Below are 19,294 nucleotides of genomic sequence, written 5' to 3'. Positions count from 1 at the left end.
TTACAATGACCCAAAGCTCACAGCCAGGATAACCAAGGAGTGGCTCTGTAAGAAGCATATCAAGGTTCTGGAGTGGCCTAGCCAGTCTCCAGACCTAAATCCAATAGAAACTCTTTGGAGGGAGGTGAAACTCTGTGTTGCTCAGCGATAGCCCTGAAACCTGACAGATCTAGAGAAGATCTGTGTGGAGGCGTGGGCCCAAGTCCCAGCTGCAGTGTCTGCAAGAACTACTGGAAACATTTGACCTCTGTAATTGTAAACAAAGGCTTTGGTACCAAATATTAACATTTATTCTCTCAGGCGTTCAACTACTTATTTGCAGCAATGACATTTTTTAGCTTCTGTCTCTCACAGTGGAAATGCACCGACGATGAAAATATTAGGCCCCTCCATAATTTGTAAGTGGGAAAACTTCGTAGGGTGTTCAAACTTATTTTCCTCACTGTAGTTGTGTTCACAACACCTGTGTAATGTAGACACATGTAGCTGGGTGTGTGCGTGTTTATCCTCTCCAATCCTCTATTTCTCTGCTCATTGTCCGCTCTGATTTTCCTCCACGCTTCTTCCATCGCTCATCCTCCGTTCTCCTTTTCCTCCACTCTCCTTTTCCACAGCTCACCCTCCATTCTCCTCTTCCACCGCTCATCCTCCGTTCTCCTTTTCCTCCACTCCTCTCCTTTTCCTCCGCTCATCATCCACTTTCCTTTTCCTCTGCTCTCCTAGACTATTTTGGAAATCCAACTGAAAAGCTGCTGGACCAGACGTGTCACTCCCGCCACCTTAAGACAATGTGCAGGTGAGCTGGCGCCCTTCATCACTGACATTTTTAACACCTCCCTGGAGTCAAGCCTGCTTCAAGTCGTCCATCATTGTCTCTGTCCCCAAGAATCCCCGGATCACTGGACTTAATGACTACAGACCTGTGGCGCCGTTGTCTGTTGTCATGAAGTCATTTGAGCGCCTGGTCCTCCCCCACCTCATTTCCTTCACCTCCCCCCCGCTGGACCCCCTGCTGGACCCCCTGCTGTTCGCCACAGTGAAAAACGAATTAAGCAATGTCTGTGGTGGCGGGGGACGATATTCCAGAATCCTCTGTCCTTAGACCCTCCTTCTCGGCCAGGAAAACTACAAAAAACCTCCTTGGGAAAAAGTAGAAACCTGGAGGAGTTCCACAGTGGAGGGGGATCTGACTTCTACAGACGGACAGACAGACGCGAAGGAGACAGTGGAGCTGGACCCACTCAGGAGGAGAACCTGTTCTTCAGGCAGATGAAGGACCGTCCATACGTGGTAGAGACCGCTTCACCAGGAGAGGAGCATCTGGGTCCACAGGTCCTCGGAGTGAGAAAAAGAAAAGACAATGAACAGTTTGCAAGTGGAATTAAATATTAAATATTGTTTGATAGAATAATTAGTCAGAAGAAGAGGATAGTGCTCAAGCTGCCATACTTCCCCCAGCACAGTTGCTCCTTGGGCAGCGTAGCTGAAACTGTAGTTTTATATTTCTGTTCCTAACTGGAAAGTCATAGCCCCCCAGACCCCACTCACCATCACAGACTCCCCCATCATCACTGTGGACTCCTTCCGCTTTCTCAGCACCACCATCATCCAGGACCTCAAGAGGGAGCTCACCATCAGCTCTCTCATCAAGAAGGCCCAGCAGAGGATGTACTTCCTGCAGCAGCTGAGGAAAGCCAAGCTGACAGCAGAGATGATTGTGCAGTTCTACATGGCCATCATTGAGTTCATCCTCACCTCCTCCATCACCTCCTCCATCACCTCCTCCATCACCTCCTCCATCACCTCCTCCATCACCTCCTCCATCACCTCCTCCATCACTGTGTGGTACGCTGGAGCCACAGCCAGGGACAAACAGAGACTACAGCGCATTGTGCGCTCTGCTGAGAAGATGATCGGCTGCAGACTTCCATCTCTCCAACGTCTCCAGAACTCTGGGACAAGCAGGTCGGATCACAGCTGACCCTTCTCACCCTGGACACGGACTATTTGATCTCCTCAGGCAGGAGGTTGCGGTCCATCCGGACCAGAACCTCCTGCCACAAGAACAGTTTCTTTCCATTTGGAACTCATGAACACTCCTAAAACCTGTCACTTAAACCATAGTTTAATCAATCACTCACTGCATTGTTCACTTTCTACACTACATCTGTACATTTAACTGTCATTTTGTGTACATAGTAAGCCTATTTTTATTTTTTATCCTACTGCAGATTTTTCACAAAATCACCGAAGCAAGTTCCTATATTTGTGAATTTCGTCAATTGGCAATGGCAATAAACCTATTCTCCGCTCCGCTCCGCTCATCCACCGTTCTCCTTTTCCTCCGTTCCTCTCCTTTTCCTCAGTTCCTCTGTTCTATCCGTTGTTCTTTGTAAATATAAAACATAAAGCTGCTTTCTCCCCTCAATATTCCACAAGTGCATCCACAGTAATCGTTGCGGCAGTAGCTCAGTGGTAGAGTGCTCGTCTTCTGATCCAAAGGTCGGCGGTTTGACTCCCCGCTCGGTCAGAGCAGTCAGATCCACTTGCCCGCAGGTTGGCAGTACGATCGCAGCTGCCTCATGTGAATACTGCCGTTGTGTCCTTGGGCAAGACACTTAACCCAACTCACCCCCCCCAGTGTCTGCGTACATCTGGGGTGTGAATGTGTGACTGGTTCCTTGATGTAAAGCGCTTTGAGTACCTTGATGGTAGAAAAGCGCTATATAAATGTGACCATTTAAGAGAATTTAAAGTAAAGCGGTGTGTTCTCAGAGCTGGTTTGCGCTGGCTCTTTGAAACATCCCATACTGCGTGAACTTAACTTATACTGCGACAACAATAGATCTTTGTGTATTTTTGCTGCCGAGCAGCAGAGGGACCGAAGACGTGACGCAGTGGTGTAAACGGGCTTAATCAGTACGAACACATTCTATATGTTGCAAGTGCTGCACCAGAGACAGAGTTGGTATAAATGAAGGGTAACACAGCACAAACAACAGAACCAACTACCTCTCTGCTACTACCTGGCTTTTCACCTTACTCCGGAAACCCATCTGGGCGCCGCCATTCCACGTACTCCTTCTTCCAGTTGTATTAGTAACACAGGGAATTAAGTTCTACACAGACTAAAAAGTTGTTTTTGGGCCGCCCAGGGAATTGGTGCTTTGTTGACTTGTTGGTCACATCAACGTTGGATATTTTACACAAATCAATCTACTTAATTGCATATTTTAGCTACAACACTTTTCCCTCATTCTCCATTTAAAGGAATAATAGAGGATTTTTCGCCGATTTGAGAACTCAAGCGACTGTGTCCCTTTTAAAAAAATGCACAAGCGCCCACTCACCCCCCACCCTCCTGTTCTTTCCAAGAGGCCGCCTACCATTAAACCTTGCGCGGAAGCACGCAACAGCCCCGCTGCTAGATGTGTGTTTGTTTATTAGCGCGACGGATTGCATCACATCTCTCGTCTCCGCAGATTTCCGTCTCTTCTGAGCCAGGTCTGTCCAACACGCTCTTTCTCTGTCATCATTTTTGTATAGTACACTGAAAGAACTCACTAAACACACACCGGCATATCAACCACGCATGCGCAGCCAGGGAAACGTGCTGCTACCCTGGGAACAGGCTGCAGGTGTGCAGTTGCACGCCAGGAATGATTGACATGTGGAAGAACTACTCTGCTGTCCACGCCACGAGGAAATGAGACTCAGATTGGTCGCCAAAAATTCTCTATAATTCCTTTAAACCAATGGAGTTCCCGCTCGACCGGACGTGCGAATGAAAGTGCTGATCGTGTGGGAAAAGAGGGATATATGGGCGGGGCGGAAGCTAGGCTTCAGAGCCTCCAAAGATCTGAGCCGCGCTTCTGAGTTCACCCTGGCCTCCAAAATGACCTCTACACAACACTTTACATATCTATCCCTGTCTTCAGTAGATGAGCCAGGGTTCTGACTCCACATATGACTTGAGCAGGAAAGAGTGGAGGAAGATCCAGCATGATGCTAGTCGACTGGACTGAAACTAGTGAAAAAGGGGCTTTAATACAAAATACAAGCAAATGTGATCTGGGTGAGGGGCCATGTTTTTTTAGGGCGCAATCAATTATCAATAGTGTCGAAAAGTAAAATAAAGAAAGAAAATAAGTTAAATAAACATTATCAAAAAACTCGCAGAACCGAATACACTCACCAGGAAGTGACATCAGTGAAATCAGGACTAATGAGCACAAAGCACAAAAGAGCTCCCTTGTTCCACACTGAAATAAACAAATTGTTGTATTACGATGTATTCACTTTTATCTATGCTATTACGGTGTATACAACAGCTTACTCAGTTATTTTGATTGATTGTTTGCCTGGTCAGCCAAGAATACACCCTTCTCCAATACTTTATAATAATTTGAGTCCGGTCACCGGTTTCATCTGTTATGGTTTAATGCAAAGTACCCAGAAAAAAGCATAATATACAGGAGTTAAATAGAAGTAAATACATTTGAAGAGTGCCTGGTGAAGTGGCCTTATCTCCATAGTAGACCGCTGCGTCACAGGCCGATGCTGAATGACAGTGTCAGGCCTGTAAATGTTTTACAGCTCTTAATTAAAGTCAGGGTATATTTGCCTGGAGCCTGCAGGACGCCTGTGGTCTCTGTCTCCATCTCTCATCTCACACAACACGCTTATTCATGACAACCAACCTGGCAACCACTGCTAAAAACAGCCTCAGGGCCGACTGGAAAAGGGCCATTTTATTCTCAGAGATCAGAAGTGGGGATTGTAGCCAAAAATAGCGCTGTTACTTCAGAATTATATTACTCAAGTAGAAGTACAAAGAAATTATTCAAGTAAAAAAGTGCTTGGGGAAACTACTGTCAGGACACCCTTTTTATAATTTGAAATGAATGCAATTATGCTCAAATTCTGGTGTTTTCAAAGGGTAGACAAGTGATTCCCAACCTTTTTTGTCTGGAGAACACCTAAGCTTTGTTTTTAGCCATGTTTCCACTGGTGCGTTTTTGAGCAAGATGATTGGATAAGAGAGAACGCAGGTAATTACATAATGACAAAAGTGAGTGTACTGTTATACTGTACAATATGTTAGGAGTAAAAGTATGGGGTCTGGAAACTACCCACTTAAGTCAAAGATACTGGGGATTGTTTGTGTTTGATCTGAGCAGTAGAAGACGCTGAAATGTCTGGACATGAGGTAAGTGGCAGCAGGCGGCTTGTGGCTGGGCAAAAGCAGGTTGGAGTGGGGTTTGAAGCTGACGGTCAGGAGGAGGAGGAGGAGGAGGAGGAAAAAGGTTGACTCTCTCTGACTCACCGTTCTTTCTGGTCACTGAACATATATTTATCAGCCCGCCAACTCTCCTTTTTTTGGAACCGCCGCCGAACTTCTTGCACATCAGCTTTACAGTCTAGCACGTCCTGTCTCAAAGATGGAAACATTTCAACTTCAGCTGATACACTGCTAGGATACAATGGCATTTGGTTGAAATACTTGGCCTAGTATGATCAGTACGATATTGACTTAAGCACATGATCGATTAATTACATTTCTGAAGCTAAATATCAGTGGTTTGTAGCATTTCTTTCTACGTCGGGAACTTTTCCTTACTTTTGTGTTGCGCTAATAATAAAACTTTTATTACTCTTAAATAAATTCTGCTGTTTATTAATTGTTGTAAAAATGTTTTTGAGTTTTATTTTAGAAAAGGTGTTCACTGGGATTATCCTGCTTTAGGGTTGTGTGGGTTAAACCCTAAAGTTCCAGTGTGAGTTAGCGATAGCCTCCAAAGGTCACAAACATTTCGATTTTCCACGGTAAATTTGGGATTTATAAAAAGACAGCTTGACGTGGGATTGTGCCGGGTTTCTGCAAACTCCACACCCTGTGTACGGAGTTTTCAGAGACGAGGTAGAAGTTGATCTGTGCTCAGTTTGAGGAAGTTTGTGTTCGAACAACATGCACATGAATGGGAACGGCTTACTTTCTTTTATTTAAGCAGAAAATGGAGAGGAAGTTTAGCTAAAGTAAGAGTCTGACCATCAAAACGCTGCTGTCACAGGCACGGACCGGTATCCGAGCTCTGTCTCCGGTCTTTGCCCCCTCTGCCCCCCTCACACACACACACACACACACAAACACACACACACACACACACACAAACACACACACACACACACACAAACACACACACACACACACAAACACACACACACACACACACACAAACACACACACACACACACACACACACAAACACACACACACACACACACAAACACACACACACACACACACACAAACACACACACACACACACACACACACAAACACACACAAACACACACACACACACACACAAACAAACACACACACACACACACACACACAAACACACACAAACACACACACACACACACAAACACACACACACACACACACACACAAACACACACACACACACACCGTACATATATCGGCTCATACTTAGATCTCATTCATAACTCACTTTGCATTGTCTCTTATGGTGAAATGGAGGCGTGGAGGAGGTGTGACATTAGGCGGGATCATGTGTGCAGATTTCTGCTCCAGGTATGATCCTTGAGGAGTAAATTACTGTGCTTGAGGATTTAATAAATCAGAATATTTTGTTGAGTTTTGTTTTGTCCCCACACACTCTTTTAGTCAGAGTTCCATGTACTTTTTTTGCGACACCAGAACATCAGTAGAAAACATCACCATGTGTCGAAGGGTTTAGCGTAAGTTCTGCGCGATCAGCACAGAAATCTGCATAAATGCTCTGATAGTAGATGCTTTATGCACTGGAAATATGATATGTTGGGTGTTGATGTGAGCGCTGTGTATTGATCAACAGGAAACAGCTAACATGTGCTAGCTTTCTTTTGTTAAGCATGTGGTCTCAACACATAAGTTAGCTACTGCGTTTTATCAAGGCAGCTTTTAGTGAGAAATTATTGATTTCTGTTTATTTTTGCTGTTTGTCGTCTTGGTTTCACCTTGAGTTTGTGTTCTCTTGTGTTCAATCGTCTCGCTCAAACTGTTCCGGGTGCCAAAGCTCGCTTACTTGTGAGGTTCTGGTCCGGTATGGTTCAATTATGAAAGTGGAGACATTTTTGGATCGTCCCGATCTGCTCCAAAGCGAGCCAGTGGAAACATGGCTTTTGTGTGTGAAATTCAGTTTTCTGAGGAAATTATTGTAGAGCAAATCCATCAGCTGTGGCAGAGGCCTCACTCAGGTCATTCTGCTCCAGCCTTCACAACCTCTTCACTGGGTAAACAGCCTGACATGTGCTTCACCAGTCAGCACGTCTACCTGCAACAATCCTGGTCTGGAGGTCTGAGGAGTGTGTAATGAGGCTCTAAGGAGGCTGGCTGGTGTTAGCGGCTCTGTCGGCTGCACAGATCGTTGGACACAAGTGGTAGGTAAATAGTCCTGAAGAGGTCACACGGAGAAGCAAGCAAAAAGCAGCCAAAGGTCAGTAAGGGTCAACATGAGATTATTACAGGACTGAGGCAGAGACGTAGTTACGCAGACAACTGAAACACAAAAATATGATTTTAAACTGTGTCCATCAATCTTACCTGGACCAAGTTGTGAACGAAGCTAAACAAACACGTCACCAGGAGAACGCTCTGTGAGCCCAGGCAAGACACCGATCCTCAAGCATGGAACAAGCGCAAAACACATTTTTTTCTATTGGAAAGTGTTGGGAAGAATACTTTAAAGATGTATTTGATGCAGATGTACCTGTATTAAAATGTATCTTGTAGTTTCCGTTACAAGGTCATCAAAATAGGCTATTATGAATACTAAAAATACTTTCACATTAAGTTGGATAATATCATATCTTAGAAAATCACTTGCAGGAGTAACTGTATTCTGATAATATGACCACCAGTTACTCAAATTTACTATTTTGACGAGAAGTTTGTATTTATGGTTTTCACTTTTTAGAGAAATTTGACCTCTGCATTTGGTGCTTCCATCAATGCAATGGCACTAGATCCAGAATGTTGATCAGGATTACGTCGGGTGTATACTTACTACGAGGCGGGGAAAGTGAATAAAACCAATGTTGGATGTTACACTGACCTCGGAGCACGAGCAGTGGTCTGGGAAGGTGCAGACGAGTGTCATTGTGTGCATCCACAGACGTTTAACCTTCTGTGCATGTTTTGGGCTCATGTGAGACACCTAAATGAACATGCAAATTCAGCGCAGAAAGGCCCCGCTCAGCCCGGGGACTGAACCAGGGACCTTCTAACAGTGATGACTGCGTGGCTCCCGCCTTGTGGCCTTTTCACCTCAGTGACATGTTCTCCACGGCACGTAGTCTCCAGTGTGTTTTGAATGAGCATTGTGACCAGAGCAGAACAATGCAGAGTATCTGACAGAGCATCAGAGAAGAATAAACAGCAGAACAATCGAGCACCAGGCCTTTTCCTCCTCTAGTAAACACCTCGAACACAGTCACGCTGTGGAGTGCTGGAAGTGTCTCTCTGAGCTGTGAGCTGCTCCAGTTCTGTCAGATTTACTGTTCTTAATCCCCCGTGCATCAGCTTTTTTAAAAGGACCTGGATAACAGTGTTATCTCATCAATAACTTCATTTAAACTGTATATTGATTGATTCATGCATGTTTGAGCAATCCTGTATTGTCCTGCATTCAAGTCTCCGCCCACTGCTAAGGGTTCAAAGTCAATTATCAATTTTGTAGTTTGGACAGGTATGAACCCGTCTGTTATTAAAGTTTGTATGAGAAGTTTTTTACAATTTTCTAATTTTGACTTATATGGTGTATTTATACCTGTTGTACATATAAATTATAGTCTTACACCAATCGAGTAGGTATTTGTGGAGAAAACTTTGAAAAATCTGTAGAAAATAGTGACAATACACTAGGACACTCATTCCAGTCAAAGTTTATTGTTCACGGCATTTTTTTTAGATACTCTAAAAAGTTAATTAAACAAAAAGTTGAGTTGAGTTTTTGCCCAGTGTTTGTCATCCTAGTGTGATGTCATCAATTAAAGGAAGTGAAATTATAAATGTAAAATTTTTTTAAAAATATACATTTATCTTAACTGCATTTTAGTTCAACGAGTCATCCAACCTGTCAGAGGCAGTTAAAGCAGTATGGAGGATTTCACATTTAACAAAATGGAATAGGTTTTATAGCAAAAAAAAATTTCCCCCCAGTGTTTTTAAAATTTACAAAACAACAGGAATTCAGAACGAGACACAATGAGACAGTATACCAACTATATCAATAGTCCTAGACATGCAGTCGGTGTAAATGTCCCATTTGGTCCGAAGTCTAACAAATTTGTCCATTTTCAAATTTGGTCCGATCTTCTCCATCTTTGGAACGTCAGTGATGATCTTTGTCCAGTCCTTGGTTGAGTTTTTGGCAACTATTTCTTAGTGATGGCCTTTTTCTCTGCAGCCAGAAGAACATTCCAGAGGTATCCATTTATTGTGTCCACGGCAGGAGTTTTAAGGACAAAAACATAGATCTGAAATCCAGCGGGACGGTGATGTTAAAGACAATCTTTACTCATCTCACTCTAATATTTCTGAGCAACAGGACAGTTCCAAAAAACATGGTCATGGTTTGCCTCCTGGCTGCCACAATCAGAATTTCCTTGTGAAATAATTTTTCATTAATTTAATTATACTTTAATTATACTACTGAGAAAATGTATCTTTTTCATGGGTACAGACTCCAAATAAAACGGCAATAAGAAATTTAATAAAATTAACAAACACATACTCGCACATACACTATGAGATGAAACAAGTCCAAAGTTGCTGAAAGCCTTTTTTTTCTATCTCTGTGTTGACTCGATGGGTCTGTAAGATAAAAATGTCCTGAGACCTCAAGTGATGACAAATGAAGCCTGCTTGAATTCACCCGGAAGACCTGACTCCATCTGCATCGACGGCCATGCCAGGGTACCTCTCCCCAGCTCTATCATCGCACCCAGGCCGGGGCGTCGCCTGTCCGTCTGTGAGAGTCAGGTCCCTCCTGCGCGCGGAACTCCTCCAGGTTCCTACTTTTTCACAAGGAGGTTTTTGTAGTTTTTTTCTGGCCGAGAGGGAGGGTCTAAGGACAGGGGATTCCCGGGACATCGCCCCTCGCACCTGCTCCCCATCCTCAATCAACGCACCCAAGTCACTCCTCCCCGTGGCACGGCGCACCTCCTCTGCACCTCCTCTGCACCTCCTCTGCTCCCAATCAGCGCACAGCCGGTCCCTCAGGCAGCTGACTCGGCCGCTTCAGACCGTACTGCGACCCACCACCTCCCCTCCTCCTCCTCAGCATCCCTCTCATCCTCTCCACCCTCTCACCACATCTACCACCACAGTCTCCAGGCCCTGGGGGAGACATCTAATACAATTAGATTATGGAGTGCCCATAATCGCTATGTCTTCCGCCGGGGTCTGAGCGCCAAATAACTCACGTAATAAAGCTTGCTAAATGGTCCTTTCTGTGTTTGTCTCCAGGGTGAACTTGATGTGCAACAAACTTGCCTTATAACAAACAAAAGGCAGTGCTGTCCTTGCATCCTACTTTAAGAGTATAATTGTGAGTTCTGTATTCTTCTCTTGTAATGAACCTCAGAGCTGAATGATAAACTGAGTTCTGAGTTTTAACACTGTTGCTGTAGAATGCATATATATAATATCATCATAATCCAGCACTGAGAGAAAAGTAACTACTATGAAGATGAATTATTTTCTACAATGAAGAGGAAAAAACATTTTATTTCTAAAGAAGAAGATTAAGATTATTTGTCAGCTCTTGTACGTGTTAGCTAAAGGAGAGTTTATCATCGATCCAGAAGTGTTTGTGATGGGTACTTGTTTGATCCCGTTATAATCCCGTCATCACAGAGCATAAAAGTAATACTGGGCTCGTTGACATGACACACCTCTTTCCCATGTGGGCGGCAGTAGTGCAGTGGCTCATCTTCTCATCGAATCCCGCTCTCAACATAAACATCCTGGTAGAGCGGTCAGACGGTCCAATGACCCACAGGTTGGCGGTACAATTGTCATTGTGTCCTTGGGCAAGACACTTAATTTGCCTCACCCCCTGTGTCTGAGAACAACTGTCTGAAGTGTTTGGAGACTGGATCCTTGATGTTAGAAAATGCTTTTTTAATTTCTTGGTTATAGTAAGTACTTATTGGTAATATATATATATATATATATATATATATATATATATATATATATATATATATATGTATATATATATATATATAAAAATCCTGTTACTCCAAGCTAAAGGATTCTTTCAACGTATCAAAGCTTTTCATTTGATTTTCTTTTACAATAAAACAATTATCCAGACCTCAGTTTGGTGCTGTTTGGTACAAAACCTTGGTCATAAACCAACCAGTTTAAGAATTTAACATTTATGTTTAGTTTGTGTGCTTTCACCAGATCCTTCCATGTCGTAAACCCAGATTTTACCCTGAGATCTCCTCCAAATTATTCAATTGTTTGTTATCTGCCAGTGAGGCCTGCACAGGAACCTTCGGCTTCACATACACTCAATATTCTTCCATTGAACATCACATTCTGGGTCACACCAGCACAGCAACGCTCTGATCTGAACTGGAATAAAGTGATTTTTCAGACATGGCAAGCCCTAATCTCCTCTTTCTTTTGATTGCTGAGTTTTGAATTAATTTTGAATTCCCTTGCCATACAAATCTTGAGATTGTTTTATTCCACTCATCGAATAGCCATTTGGGTGGACAAAGGAGTGAATGTTTCGCTACTCATCCAAACTCATGCTTCTTCAGTTCTGACAGGGTTCTGGTGCGTCTCTGCTTTACATCTCTGCCTGAAGGGAGGAGTCACACTGAAACAAATACTAACTGGTTTTAGTTAAGTCTACTGGAGTACGCCTAATATTACACCCGCGCCATATCAAGCGTAATTGTAGATTTTAGTCATATTTGTCAGTCAAGACAATACATCTCCCCAAATGGTACAACCTTCACCCATTTACGCCGCGGATGAAACTCGAAACATCTGTCATGGCCATTTTCTACAATGGAACACTCCTGGACGAATGAGGGATTACACCGACTTGATCCTAAGGCCTAGACCTAAACAAAAATGGACAAAAGGGCTAACAAGAGTATGCTAATAGCAGTAAGTGGACCCACTAGAAGCATGGACAATTATGCTGAATATGACTCAGATCTCAGACCTCAGAGTAGGTCAATAGACTTGGCAACAGAAACTCATTTGTGTTAGTTTCAGTGTAGATAGCACCGTCCTTCAGACAGATACAAGACAGTGACTCACCTGGAGAGGGCAGAGGAACTGAAGAAGCTAATCAGATAAGTGGGAAAGCGTTTTTTCACTGTTAAAACTCTTAAAACAGTTGCCCCACGTAAGACACAGAGTAGTTCTCAAACTTTCTGCACCACGATGCAACACTTAAAAGTAGGTGTAAAGTGGGTGTAGACCAGACTTAAACCAGGATGAGACACGACATCGAACGCTGATCCAACATAAAAATCACAATCTTCTATCTGATATGAAGCGACTCACTGTATTTCTCTCTTAGATTAGCACCAGTTTGACTTCACGTTTCAGATACCTGGAGGATGTATGATCGCTGATGGACACGTGCACATGAAAGCCTCTGGTGGTTCAGACCTGGCTCTGGTTTGTGGTTGTCTCTGGGTGAACAGATCTTTGTCTCATCAGTGACACGTCTCTTAAATGCCTGTCCACCCACTGCCTGCCAGAGCTTAAACTAGTAACTGTATTTACACCACAGCCACATCTCTTCAGTACCGGAAACAAAATCCCATTTATCACAATTAGATGACTTGATCTATGTCAGAACCAGTATAAAACCAAATGGTAATGTTACTATTATTTTGTGTTGAAAATGATGCGTATTGTCCCCCAAATACATTTTTTAAAATATACATTCTTAATTGTGGTAATTTCATTGAGTTGATATGTTATTATCACAACAACATTACTCAGCTCAGAGCCCAGAAATATCTAATAGTCACTCAATTTACATCTGTCTTGGACAAACAGAGTCCAGATGACTATTTATAATTACTAAACATTTAGCATTCATTATATACATTTAAAACTTCCCATCATATCAAAAGTGATCATCATCATTCATTTTCACATAAAAAGTAGAGATGTAACTGTATGGATATCTCATGGTACAATATCATCACAATATTGATATACTTTTCATAATACAATATATTGCAATACTGTTGATTAGTATATATGTATATAGTATATATGTATATAGTATTTATGTATATAGTATATATGTATATAGTATTTATGTATATAGTATATATGTATGGACATCTCAGGTTTCTGCGCTTATCCCAAAGAGGTTATGCAGTTTTTCCCGGCCAAGAAGGAGGGTGAAAGGTCAGGGGGCGTCTGCATCATGGCCCCCGCACCTGCTCCTCATCCCCAATCAACGCACCGAAGTGACTCCTCCCCGCTCCAATCAGCAACAGGCGGTCACATTTAAGCGCTCAGGCAGATGGCTCGGCCGCTCAAACTGTACTGCGACCCACCACCTCCCCAGCTCCTCCTCTGCATCTACCACCACCAGTCTCCAGGCTCCGGGGGGAGACATCTAATACAAATAGATCATGGAGTGCCCATGATCGCAACGTCTTCCGCCGGGGTCTGAGCGCCAAATAACCCACGTAATAAAGCTGCTAAACAGTCCTTTCTCGTGGTCTCCGTGTCTCTCCAGGGTGAATTAGCTTGTTGTTTCTTCCTGTTGTATGAGTTGTGCGTCGTTGCTCACGTCGCTGTTCTGCGTCACAGCCTCGCCGCCTCGCCGCCTCGCCGCCTCGCCGCCTCGCCGCACACATGTCAGCGTGTCCTGAATAGTCCTGGAAAACTGATCCTCTGAAGGAGCTGTGTAAAAGTGCTCCCTGTTCAAAATACACTTCTGCGGCCCGAATCCTGGGGCCCAAACATGTACTGAGTATATTGATATGTTGCCCGTGCAGCCGGTCCGTTTGAGCCACAGTGGTGAACCAGTGTGGTACCATTGAAGTGGTGCTGAGGGATTGTGGGTAGGCATGTTGCGAGTTAAGCAGCTGACCAATCACTGGGCCGCATCACAGGCCGCTCCTGATCACTAACAGTCCTGCTCGTTCTCTCTCTCATCTCGCTTTCTCTCACCCTCTCTCTCCCTCTCTCTCTCTCTCTCCCTTTCTCTCTCCCTCTCTCCCTCTCTCTCTCTCTCTCTCTCTCCCTCTCTCTCTCCCTCTCTCTCTCCCTCTCTCTCTCTCCCTCTCTCCCTCTCTCTCTCCCTCTCTCTCTCTCCCTCTCTCCCTCTCTCTCTCCCTCTCTCTCTCTCCCTCTCTCTCCCTCTCTCTCTCCCTCTCTCTCTCTCCCTCTCTCTCTCTCTCTCTCTCTCTCTCTCTCTCCCTCTCTCCCTCTCTCTCTCCCTCTCTCTCTCTCCCTCTCTCTCTCTCTCTCTCTCTCTCTCTCTCTCTCCGTCTTCCCTCTCTCCATTGTTGATGATGTTTTACCAAGCAGTTGAGGAGGCTGACGGCTCTGCTGCTGCGGTGGACATTAAGTGGAGAAGGGTTGTAATGTAGTTTAATTGATTGACTTATTTATTATACGGTTCAGGACTGTCTTTAATTAAGATACATGTTAGTTTTGGTTTATATAAAATCTCTTTGTCCCATTTCTGTTTGTGTGTTTCAGAGAAAACATTCCGTATTTGTCTAATGTTGCAGATCAACTAATCTTGTATATTAGTTTTATGTTTCCGGCATATTCATTGCCCATGTCTCTGTACAGAGTGAGAATCCAGCACTAAATCGAATGAGGGGAGAAAGAATGCAGTGAGACTTTAGAGGATAATTTCATCCTCTGCATTTGACAACAAGTCCTCCAAATCAAAAGCCAAAAATCCAAAACTGGCCCCCGACTGGGTTTGTCTGAAACAGAACTTAGCACGAATTGAGCAGATTCGAGACGTCCTCTTTCTGCTCAAAAACGTGATCTGATGCATAAAGGGTATGTATATAGTATATATGTATATAGTATTTATGTATATAGTATTTATGTATATAGTATATATGTATATAGTATTTATGTATATAGTATTTATGTATATAGTATATATGTATATAGTATATATGTATATAGTATTTATGTATATAGTATATATGTATATAGTATTTATGTATATAGTATATATGTATATAGTATATATGTATATAGTATATATGTATATAGTATTTATGTATGTAGTATATATGTATATAGTATTTATGAATATAGTATTTATGTATATAGTATTTATGTATATAGTATATATGTATATAGTATTTATGTATATAGTATTTATGTATATATGTATATCGTATTTATGTATATAGTATATATGTATATAGTATATATGGATATAGTATTTATGGATATAGTATATATGGATATAGTATATATGTATATAGTATTTATGTATATAGTAAAAATGTATATAGTATTTATGTATATAGTATATATGTATATAGTATTTATGGATATAGTATATATGGATATAGTATATATGGATACAGTATTTATGTATATAGTATATATGGATATAGTATATATGGATACAGTATTTATGTATATAGTATATATGTATATAGTATTTATGTATATAGTATTTATGTATATAGTATTTATGTATATAGTATTTATGTATATAGTATATATGTATATAGTATTTATGTATATAGTATTTATGTATATATGTATATAGTATTTATGTATATAGTATATATGTATATAGTATATATGTATATAGTATATGTGTATATAGTATTTATGTATATAGCATATATGTATATAGTATTTATGTATATATGTATATAGTATATATGTATATAGTATTTATGTATGTAGTATATATGTATATAGTATTTATGAATATAGTATATATGTATATCGTATTTATGTATATAGTATATATGTATATAGTATATATGGATATAGTATTTATGGATATAGTATATATGGATATAGTATATATGTATATAGTATTTATGTATATAGTATATATGTATATAGTATATATGTATATAGTATTTATACTATTTCACATTTTGAATCTCTTTGCCAATAGTGTCAAGAAGCCATAAAAGGTGTAATTGTTTGATTAGGGTTCTTCTGATTAAAAATAGAACTTTGTGTCACTTGGAAACAACATCTAAATCTTTATTTTAGTTTCATATTCTCAACTGTTACAAGGAGAATACATTTTGTTTTTAAATATTATGATATAGTATTACTGCTGTGCCAATTGTGTTGTTGGAGATTATTATTGAAATTAATTTTATGCTATTAGTCCACTAACATTTTGTATATGACATTTAATATTTATTGTTTAATCATTTAAACTTATTTAATGTGGTAAATAATCTGTATTTTAGTTTAACACCAGCTGTAAATTGTGGATTTAACACTATGTTTTTGAGCAGCACGAGGGGATGTTTTCATCCGAAAATGTGTTTTCCCTGAATTTATGCCACAAATGGGACATTGAGTAAGTCTGGAATCTCTACAACTTCTGCTGGGTTTGTACGTACCATAAGTCCCGTTTTAGACAAGACCAGTCCTGGGCCTGTGTAAAAATGTAATCTGAGGATCAGGCATTTACGGCCAAAAAACTCTCTAATTCTTTTTTCTTTTGCATCACAATAACAATAGTTTCATGGGGTTATTTGTTGATGTATAGGCTATTACATAAATGATGTGATATTCTAACACAGTGAAACTGAAATGTACCACAGTCTCAGAATAGACACTGGGCCATTGTTACTGTCGGTTTACAGGGAGTTGGCAGTGTCACTTCCTTTTGATAACTGCCTTCATTACCTCCATATTTGTCCATAAAACTGCTCATGTATTCACATTTCCGTCCTCTGCTCTATAGTCTACACTTTATCAGAATATGAATCTAATGTTGGTTTTATAAGAATATGTTACAACTGTGTGTGCAGCTGTTTTAACCTGACCTTTTGAAGAAATCTTTTTTCTTTGTAAATTTGCACAGTTAATTTGCTTAAGAAGGAATGGATAATATTTGTCTTGCACTAAAATAGATTTGGATTTTGAGAAGACAAAGATTGCGTGACAAAGATTAAAATGAAATCTTTAAAAAAACTTCAAATTGCAATATTGCTTAAAATACCTTAATGTGGACGACTTACTTTCTCCTGTTGCACTTTTTATGTTTACACATCATCTAAAAATATATCAGCTTTTTAAATATGGTTCTTTGTACATTTCCATCTATGTCTTGTCTATTTTTATTTCTTCTCTTTCTATGCAGGCTGTATTTAGTATTTAGTATGTTAATGCTAATCATTCATTATTATTCATTGCTCGAGCACAATCACTTTCATATGAGCAGCAACATTAACTGGGATGTGAAGCTAACTGGAGTTAGAGTTAGACTTTAATTGGAGTTTTGCTGGAACACAATCTGATTAAAAAGAACTGACTTAGTTGAATTCAAGTCCAAATTACATGACAGTCACAGTTTAGCATTAGCCAATTGTTTATTATGTCAGTCTTTCCATGCTCCTAATGGGTAATGTTTTGTTGTAATATTGACAAATCATGCATTATTGTGGTTCTAAACAGCTTTTAAATATGCTTTTGGTCAACTAGGCATTATTTCATGTCATCCAACTTAAAATATCTACATTTAGAAAACACACTTTACAAACAAGACTTCCGTTTCCAGCTAAGTTTTTTGCATCGGAGCGACCTCTACTGTGCCTAGTTGGAATGAAAAATGAAAATGTATTATATAAAGGCTTAATTAGCGCTGCAGACATTCTCAGAACGAGTACGGTGATGGTTTATTGATTTAAAACACTCCTGCCTGTTACTCAACTATCAAAGGACAATTGAAACGGAGTGATTCCTGAGCAACAGAAGAATCTCGTAAACATGAATACCAAGGTCTGTTTCTGACAAGGGAACGATGTCAGAACACAGTTAAAAGCTTGGAGCGCTGGCTGCTGCAATGCGCCTGCTCAAAGTGGCAGAGCTGGGATTCAAACTCACAACCCCAAGCTGTGGCACATCCACTGCCGCCTAACCACTGAGCCACACAGGTCAAACCAACTTGAAAAGCAGCTGAACCAAAGTGAGTGGAATCCACTTACTGCACTTTTAGTTCTTGCCTCTTGCTGGCTCCTGAGTCCTGCCCAGCTCTGGAGCCTGGCTCTGGAGCCCAGCTGGCATGGGTTTCTGGTGGTGTAGTAAAATATAAATATAATAAGGAGGTTTTTGAGCTGGTGAATCCATTCTGAGCAGAGAAACATCGCCACAAAGCCCACAGCCTGAGAGAAAATATCCCTCCTCCTCCTCCACTGTGCAGGGAGCGGGCTGAACGCTGCATTAGTGTAGCATTAGAGTTATCAGACTACGGCGTTATCAGAGTACACAGACAAAGACTGTGCAAAGAAATATGACTCAAGCAGAAGCCCAAAGTTGTGGTGAAGGACAGTATTTCGTGAGTCTTGAGTAAGTGTTAAGTAAGTGAATATCGCCTTGCTGCGTGTCAGTGATTATTTAGCCATTATAAATGTTTTTCTTGGTAATCCATTTTCACTCACTGATACATCATCAGTCACAGCTCGTCACAGGTTTCACTTCATGATTGTCCCAAAGGCAAAACGACATTGACACCTCTGGGCCATCTCAGTAGCACCTAATGTAAAGATGGATTAGTCATGTGTCTACAGTGGGCAAAGCTGTGAAGTGGGGCATACGCAGCTCACATTGGAACACAAGGCTCAGAGCGGGGCCAATCCACCCGGCTCATGGCCCCGCAACACCTTCAACATGTAGAAACCCCTATTAGTGCCACAATAAGTTTGCTTTAGATGTAAAATGTACAACAAAGACGTCAAATGTTCTGCAAAGATGTAGAGTGTACTAAAATATGAAATATGCACTATAAAGATGCAAAATGAACTAAAATATGCAAAATGTACTAGTAATAATAGTATATGATATTCAGATTATTCCAGTACACTTTTCTTTTAAGTAGGAGTAAACATATTGGCTCTGAAAATGACTACGAGAAGTACAATTTGATTAAAAGCAAAGTTGAACAATTCAAAAACACATGCCTGACTCTACAGTCATGAAAGGTTTAGCTTCAGAAGGAAACATGTCGTCCACATTGAATTCATAAGTACGCTGTTCAAC

The sequence above is a fragment of the Eucyclogobius newberryi genome, unplaced genomic scaffold (assembly GCF_026437365.1).
Source record: "Eucyclogobius newberryi isolate DKJ021-1_F unplaced genomic scaffold, fEucNew1.0.hap1 SCAF_14, whole genome shotgun sequence".
In the NCBI taxonomy this organism is placed as follows: Eukaryota; Metazoa; Chordata; class Actinopteri; order Gobiiformes; family Gobiidae; genus Eucyclogobius; species Eucyclogobius newberryi.
The sequence above is the reverse complement of the archived record's forward strand: the minus strand, read 5'-3'. Positions refer to the sequence as shown.